The following is an 8248-nucleotide window of genomic DNA, read 5'->3' on the forward strand; positions in this document are numbered from 1 at the left end:
ATCAGAACTGATTCAAATGAATTCTTTTTAACGGCTGAGTAATACTCCATTGTGTACATGTACCAAAGCTTTCTTATCCATTCATCTGCTGATGGACATCTAGGTTGTTTCCATGTCCTGGCTATTATAAACAGTGCTGCGATGAACATTGGGGTACATGTGTCTCTTTCAATTCTGGTTTCCTTGTTGTGTATACCCAGCAGTGGGATTGCTGGGTCATAAGGTAGTTCTATTTGCAATTTTTTAAGGAATCTCCACACTGTTCTCCATATGTATCTTTGTTTCTTTGTTGTTAGGTGTCTAATGGTTTATGATGTCTTTCTTCTTTGTGAATTGTCCCTCTTGTCATTAAAAATATTCATCTTTCATTTAAAAATAAATAATTTTTAAAAAAACACCAACATTCCCATTATAAGGTCTCCAAAAAAAGAAGATAGAAAGGACCTGAGAAAATATTTGAAGAGATAATACCTAAAAACTTCCATAACATAAGAAAGAAAATTGTCAACTGAGTTCAAGAATCACAGAGAGTCCCAGGCAGGATAAGCTCAATGAGGAACATACTGAGACACATAGTAATGAAACTGACAATAATTAAAGACAAAGATAAAATATTAAAAGCAACAAGGGAAAAAACACATATAACATACAAGGGAACTCCCATAAGGTTATCAACTGATTTCTCAATAGAAACTCTATGAGCGAGAAGGAATGGCATCATATATTGGAAATGATGAAAGAGAATAACCTACAACCAAGAGTACTCAACCCTGCAAGACTCTCAATAAAATTTGACAAAAAAGTCAATAGCTTTCCAGACAAGGAAAGGTTAAGAGAATTCAGCACCACCAAATCAGCTTTACAACATATGCTAAAGGAACTTCTCTAAGCAGGAAACACATGAGAAGGAAAATAGCTACACAAAATAAACCCAAAACAGTTAAGAAAACAGTAATAGGATCATATATATCGATAATTACCTTAAATGTAAATGAATTAAATGCACGAACAAAAAGACATAGACTGGCTGGGCAGATAAAAGCATGTACATGTATGCACTTCCACTTAACACATCACTTTGCTTAACCCCCCAAATTGTATGTTATTATTTTGTATTGTTAGGTTAATCATGTTTCCATTATGACTTGCAATTATAATGATCTTTTATTTTTTGTCTGGCTGTTGATTTTGAAAACTGATAAACATCTTCTACTTTTGTGGTTTTGCTTAATACAATAACTCTATCATGACTGGTCAACATAAAATAATAAAATTTTATATCACTAAAAGTATCATTTAATAGAAAAAAGATAAATGTAATTCAAAACCACAACAGTACTAGACAAAAATATATGTGACTCTTCCTATCAACTTGGGATTAAGAATGGGCTTTACAAATGGCACCACAAAGTTAGGTTCCAGACAGGAAAGACTGATGGATTTGCCAACAGAAAAGACATAAAGAACAGACTTTTGGACACAGTGAGGAAAGGAGAGGGCAGGATGATTTGAGAGAATAGCACTGAAACATATACATTTCCATATGTAAAATAGATAGCCAGTGGGAGTTTGATGTATGATGCAGGGAACCCAAAACCAGTGCTCTACGACAACCTGGATAGGTGGGATGGGGAGGGAAGTGGGTGGGAGGTTGAAAAGGGAGGGGACATATGTATACCTATGGTATGGCAAAAGCCATCACAATATTTTAATTATCCTCAAAAATTAAAAAAAGAAAGCTAGATGCATAGACGTGGTGATATGTTGTACAGAAGCCCTAGGGAGCTCTTTCAAATAAAGAAGCATGTATATTTCTTGTAATTTGATAAAATATATCTGGATTAAAATTAAAAAGCAATTATATTTGGGGAAAAAAAAAAGCTTCCAACAAGAACAACAAAAAAATCCAGGACCAAATGGCTTCACAGGCAAATACTATCAAAGATTTAGAGAAAGCTAACACCTATCCTTCGCAAGCTCCTCCAAAGTATCACAGAGGAAGGAACATACCCAAGCTCATACAATGAGGCAGCCATTACCCTGATACCAAAAGCAGACAAAAATATCACAAGAAAATAAAATTACAAACCAGTATCTCTGATGAACATGGACACAAAAGTCCTCAACATACTACTAGCAGATAGAATCCAACAACACATTAAAAGGATCGTACACCATAATCAAGTGAGATTTATCCCAGCAATGCAAGGATTCTTCAGTATACACGAATCAATTACACCACATTAACAAATTGAAGAATTAAAACCCCTATGATCATCTCAGTGGATGCATAAAGTGTTAAACAAAATTCAACATTTATGATAAAAACTCTCCAGAAAAACTCTCCATTTATGATAAAAAAAAAACTCCAGAAAATGAACACAGAGAGAAACTACCTCAACATAATAAAGGCTATATATGATAAAGTGTTAGTCATTCAGTTGTATCTGACTCTTTGTGATCATGTGGACTGTATCCAGTTAGGCTCCTCTGTCTGTGGAATTCTCCAGGTAAGAATATTGGAGTGGGTAGCCATTCCCTTCTCCACAGTCTGTTCTTTGCCCAGGGATTGAATCCAGGTCTCCTGCATTGCAGGCAGATTCCTTACCATCTGAGCCACCAGGAAAGCCCCCAAATATACAACAAACCCACAGCAAACATTATTCTCAACAGTGAAAAGTGGAAAGCATTTCCTCTAAGATCAAGAACAAGACAAGGATTTCCAGTCTTGCCACTGTTATTTAACATGGTTGTGTAAGTCTCTAGCCATGGCAATAAGAGAAGAAAAAGAAAGGAATCCAAATTGGAAAAGAAGAAGTAAAACTCTGACTGTTTGCAGATGACATGATACTATACATAGACAACGCTAAGGATGTCACCAGAAAACTACTAGAGCTAATCAATTAATTTAGTAAAGTTTTAGAACACAAAACTAATACACAGAAATCTCTTGCATTTTTATAAACTAACAATTAAAGATGAGAAAGAGAAAATAAGGAAACAATCACATTTACCATAGTAACAAAAAGAATAGAACCTATCTAAGGAGGAATATTTGGGGCTTCCCTGGTGGCTTAGATGGTAAAGAATCTGCATGCAATGCAGGAGGCCCGGTTTCAATCCCTGGGTTAGGAAGATCCCCTGGAGAAGGGAATGGCAACACTCCAGTATTCTTGCCTGGAGAATTCCATGGACAGAGGAGCCTGGCAGACTACAGTCCATGGGGTCACAAAGAGTCAAACACGACTGAGTGACTAAGCACACACCCTAAGGCAGAATATACCTACCTAAGGAGGCAAAAGACCTGTACACAGAAAACTATAAGATATTGATGAAAGAAATCAAAGATGATACAAATGTGTTCTTACATTGGAAGAATCAATATTATGAAAATGACTAAAATATCCAAAGCAATCTATACAGTCAACACAATCCCTATCAAATTACCAGTGACGTTTTTCAAAGAATTAGCATGAAATGTTTATAGTTTGTATGGAATCACACACAAAAAAAACTCTAATAGCCAATGTGATCTTCAGAATGAAAAAATGGAACTGAAAGAAACAGACTCCCTGACTTCAAACTATAGTACAAAGCTACAGTAATCAAGACAACATGATGGTACTGGCACAAAAAGAGAAATATAGATCAATTAAACAAGATAAAAAGCCCAGAGATAAACCCATGTACCTATGGTCATCTAATCTTTGACAGACGTGGCAAGAATATACAGTGGAGAATGGACAGTCTCTTCAGTAACTGGTGCTGGGAGAACTAGACAACTGCATGTAAAAGAATGAAATTAGAACACCCTCTAACACCATACACAAACATAAACTCAAAATGGATTAAAGACCTAAATGTAAGGCCAGACACTATAGAGCTTAGAGGAAAACATAGGCAGAACAGTCTTTGACATAAATCGCAGCTAGATCTTTTTTTGACCAAGCTCCTAGAGTCATGAAATCAAAAGTAAACAAATGAGACCTAATTAAACTTAAAAGCTTTTTCTTTTTATTGCACAGAAAAAATTACCATAAATAAGACGAAAAGGCATACTTTCTCCCTATTTGAAAATGAAACAATTGACAAGGGATTATTCTCCAAAGTATACAAACAGCTCATGTACCTCAATATCAGAAAACCAAACAACCCAATCAAACAAATGGGCAGGAGATCTAAATAGACATTTCTCCAAAGAAGACATACTGATGGCAAATACATGAAAAGATGCCCAACATCACTAATTATTAGAGAAATACGGATTACCATTTTCATAAAATTAACAAACCACAAACTACAGTCAACCCAGAATAATGCAGTTAATGCACTTTTTTAGTATTCTGGTTTGTGTCAGAATATATTCCCAGTCACCAGTGACCCAGCTGGTTAATTTCTTTTTCCAGATATTTCCATCCAAAATCAATTACCTGTGGTCTGGAAGGCAGAGAGGTGGTTCAGCCAGTAGTTAAACAGAAACTGAGTGCCCTGATTCAAAATACTTTCTGATTGCTTAATTTTTTGTTTATACATTACATACCTCCAGAAAGTAGCAAAATGGTGTGTACCCTCTTGCATACTTCCTCCTCAGTTTGCTGTCTTGACTTTGGCTAAAGCTGGCCCTACTAATCTCTCCACATTTAAGCTCATCCCTTCCCTGTGTGTGTGTGTGCTTAGTCACTCAGTCATGTCAACTCTTGTGACCCCATACACTGTATCCTGTCAGGCTCCTCTGTCCATGGGATTCTCTTCCCTGTTCAGTTCAGCTCAGTTCAGTCACTCAGTCGTGTCCGACTCTTTGCAACCCCATGAATTGCAGCACGCCAGGCCTCCCAACTCCCAGATATCACTGAAACTCACGTCCATCGAGTCAGTGGTGCCAGCCAAATATCTCATCCTCTGTCGTCCCCTTCTCCTCCTGCCCTCAATCCCTCCCAGAATCAGAGTCTTTTCCAATGAGTCAACTCTTCGCATGAGGTGGCCAAAGTACTGGAGTTTCAGCTTTAACATCATTCCTTCCAAAGAAAACCCAGGGCTGATCTCCTTCAGAATGGACTGGTTGAATCTCCCTGCAGTCCAAGGGACTCTCAAGAGTCTTCTCTAACATCACAGTTCAAAAGCATCAATTCTTCAGCACTCAGCCTTCTTCACAGTCCAACTCTCACATCCATACATGACCACTGGAAAAACCACAGCCTTGACTAGATGGACCTTAATCAGCAAAGTAATGTCTCTGCTTTTGAATATGCTATCTAGGTTGGTCACAACTTTCCTTCCAAGGAATAAGCGTCTTTTAATTTCATGGCTGAAGTTACCATCTGCAGTGATTTTGGAGCCCCTGAAAAAATAAAGTCTGACACTGTTTCCCCATCTATTTCCCATGAAGTGATGGGACCAGATGCCATGATCTTCGTTTTCTGAATGTTGAGCTTTAAGCCAACTTTTTCACTCATCTCTTTCACTTTCATCAAGAGGCTTTCTAGGCAAGAAGTACCAAAGATGCCTTTTCCTGTATACCCTGTACCTATCTAAGTATAATTAAATAAGTAAGCAAATAAATACACTTGTTTGTTTGGAGGCTGTGAATTGGGAGGGCTTCCCTGGTGGCTCAGACAGTAAGGAATCCGCCTGCAATGTGGGAGACCTGGATTTGATCCCTGGGTTGGGAAGATCCCCTTGAGAAGGGAACAGCTACCCACTCCAGTATTCTGGCCTGGAGAATTCCATGGACAGAGGAGCCTGGCAGGATACAGTCTATGGAGTCACAAGAGTCAGACATGACTGAACGACTAAGCACACACATACAAGGAAGAGATGCACTTACATGTGGAGAGATTAGTAAGGTCAGCTTTAGCCAAAGTCAAGACAGCAAAGAGAGGAGGAAAGATCTATCTATCTATCTATCTATCTATCTATCTATCTATCTATCTATCTATATAATGTGTGTGTGTTTTCTGCTCTTATTATATGTCAAGTGTGCACAAGGTGCTTTCATTAATCTTATTAAATCAGTGAAGTAGTTATTATTCCTGTTTTACAGATGAGAAGATGAAGCCTCCTAACTCAGGCATGTGACCTTCCTCTTGTGACCCATCATGATGTTGTGGTCTTCAATCCTGTTTCCAATGTTCCAGTCTTTCTTCCCTATCCTAAATATGAGTCATTCTATATGACATCACTCCAGTATGTGCCAGTGAAGGATGCAGATCTTACTTCCTATTTCCTTCTGCCTTATCTCTGCTAATGCTCTGGTTCTGCTTGCTTCACAAGTCTCCTGCCTTGAGTGATACCTCTAATTCAAACCTTGCCAATTATGTGGCAAAACTAGGCATGGTCAGCCTTATAATAATAACAATGATGGCATATATTTTGAGCACTTACCATATGTCAGATTGTGATCAAGCTCTTAGAATGCATTATCTTATTTATTACTTATCTAGCCCTTGTGAGTACTGTTATTATTCCCACTTTGCAGAAGAGGAAAAATAAATTCTTGCCTATATCGTAACTATCATCTAGTACAACTATTCCCCTCCCTTCATCCTGTGCCAGACCATTGGCTTTCTTGCTGAGCCAGTTGGCTAGAGTCAGAGTAGAGAACCATGAATTTAACACACACATGAAAATCAGAACAGTGTTTAATTAACTTGTTCAATATAATATTTCTTGCTGTTCCTCAGATAGTTCAAATGTGTTCCCACCTCCCAGTCTTTACACTTGCTAGTCTCTCTCTAAGGAACTCTGTTCCCCTTATATTTATTATCATAGTTGATTCCTTCACTTGTTTGAATCTCAATTCAGATGTCACTTTGAGGCTTTCTTTGCCTCTAAAATAGCTTTCATATACACATGCCCCTATCACTCTTTTTGCCTGACCCTGCTTTCTTTCTTTCTCTTTCTTTCTTTCCTTCTTTCTCCCTCTCTTCTTTGTTCCCTCCCTTCTTTGCTCCCTCCCTCCCTTTTGTCATTTCATTCTTGTAGTTGATATCATTCTAAAGTTATCTTAATTTGTTGACTCAATTATTACATTTCTCCCCTAGTAGACTGTAAACTCCATAAAACCAGGAATTTCATGTTTGTTTGTATCTATATATTGTAAAAGAACTAGTTTCAAGGCCCTATGCTGCCTTAAGTCTCTGTGACTTTAAAATGCTTATTAACTTGTGAACCTTAGTTTCTATATATCTCACATATAGTTATTGTGACAATTAAATGAGCTATCATACGTAACCTGCCTAGTTTACTGGATAGCACATTGTAGGCACTTAGTAAAAGCCAATACCTCATCTCTTAGCATTTCTCCCAAAATAAAGCTTGTTAATTAGTGGATTGAATATTTATTTATTTTGCACCCTTCAGTAGCATCTAATATAGGGGTTTGCACATGGAATGTACTGAGAGATTTCTTTTCTTTAACTAACTTAATATTCATTTAATTCCTACTTGGAGGCAGGTCTGGAAAGTATGTATGTCCAATATGGGCATGTTATGAAGCTGGAAGGGACAGCAAACAAGCTTGAAACAAAGGAGGGTCAAAAATATGTCCACAAACTGATCTAATTAAGACAAATATAGTAATGATTATAAAGTTCTTCATCTGAATCCAAAAATACAACTATCTAAGTTCCAACTGAAAGAGGTATGTTATAGCCCAGTAAGTATGTGAGAAGTTTAAATTTGGAGTCTTTGATGTCAGAAAGTTCAGTAAGAATATTTTTTATTTATTTATTTATTTATTTTTTACTTTACAATATTGTATTGGTTTTGCCACACATCAACATGAATCAGTAAGAGTAAACAGTGTGATATGTTAATAAAAGAAAGAAAGATGGATATCATCTTGATTTCAGGGTATCCCTTGGATCTTGTCATCATCAGGAATTTATCCACTTACAGAATCTTAAATAACATTTCCTTACTTGGAACACAATCTTATATCTTTCTGCCTTTCTCCTTGATTCCTACTCAGTGTATTTTCTTCTTTAACACCAGTCTGATTACCCTAGTATTTCTTCCTAGTTGGTTAATCCTGTATGACTGACTCTACCTCTTTCCCTACAGAGCCTAGACTCTACAACACATCATATTAACTATAACTGTAATGATGTAGTTCCCTTGTATTTTATGCACACTCACTCTGACAAATGATTCTCAGCCAGGAGTTATCTCAGAATATCCAGGATAGTGGATCCAGATAGGTAGGGTGAAGTGGGGATGGAATATTCAAAGTCAATATAACTCCTTTCTA

This window comes from Capricornis sumatraensis, chromosome X, assembly GCF_032405125.1.
Source record: "Capricornis sumatraensis isolate serow.1 chromosome X, serow.2, whole genome shotgun sequence".
Classification (NCBI taxonomy): domain Eukaryota; kingdom Metazoa; phylum Chordata; class Mammalia; order Artiodactyla; family Bovidae; genus Capricornis; species Capricornis sumatraensis.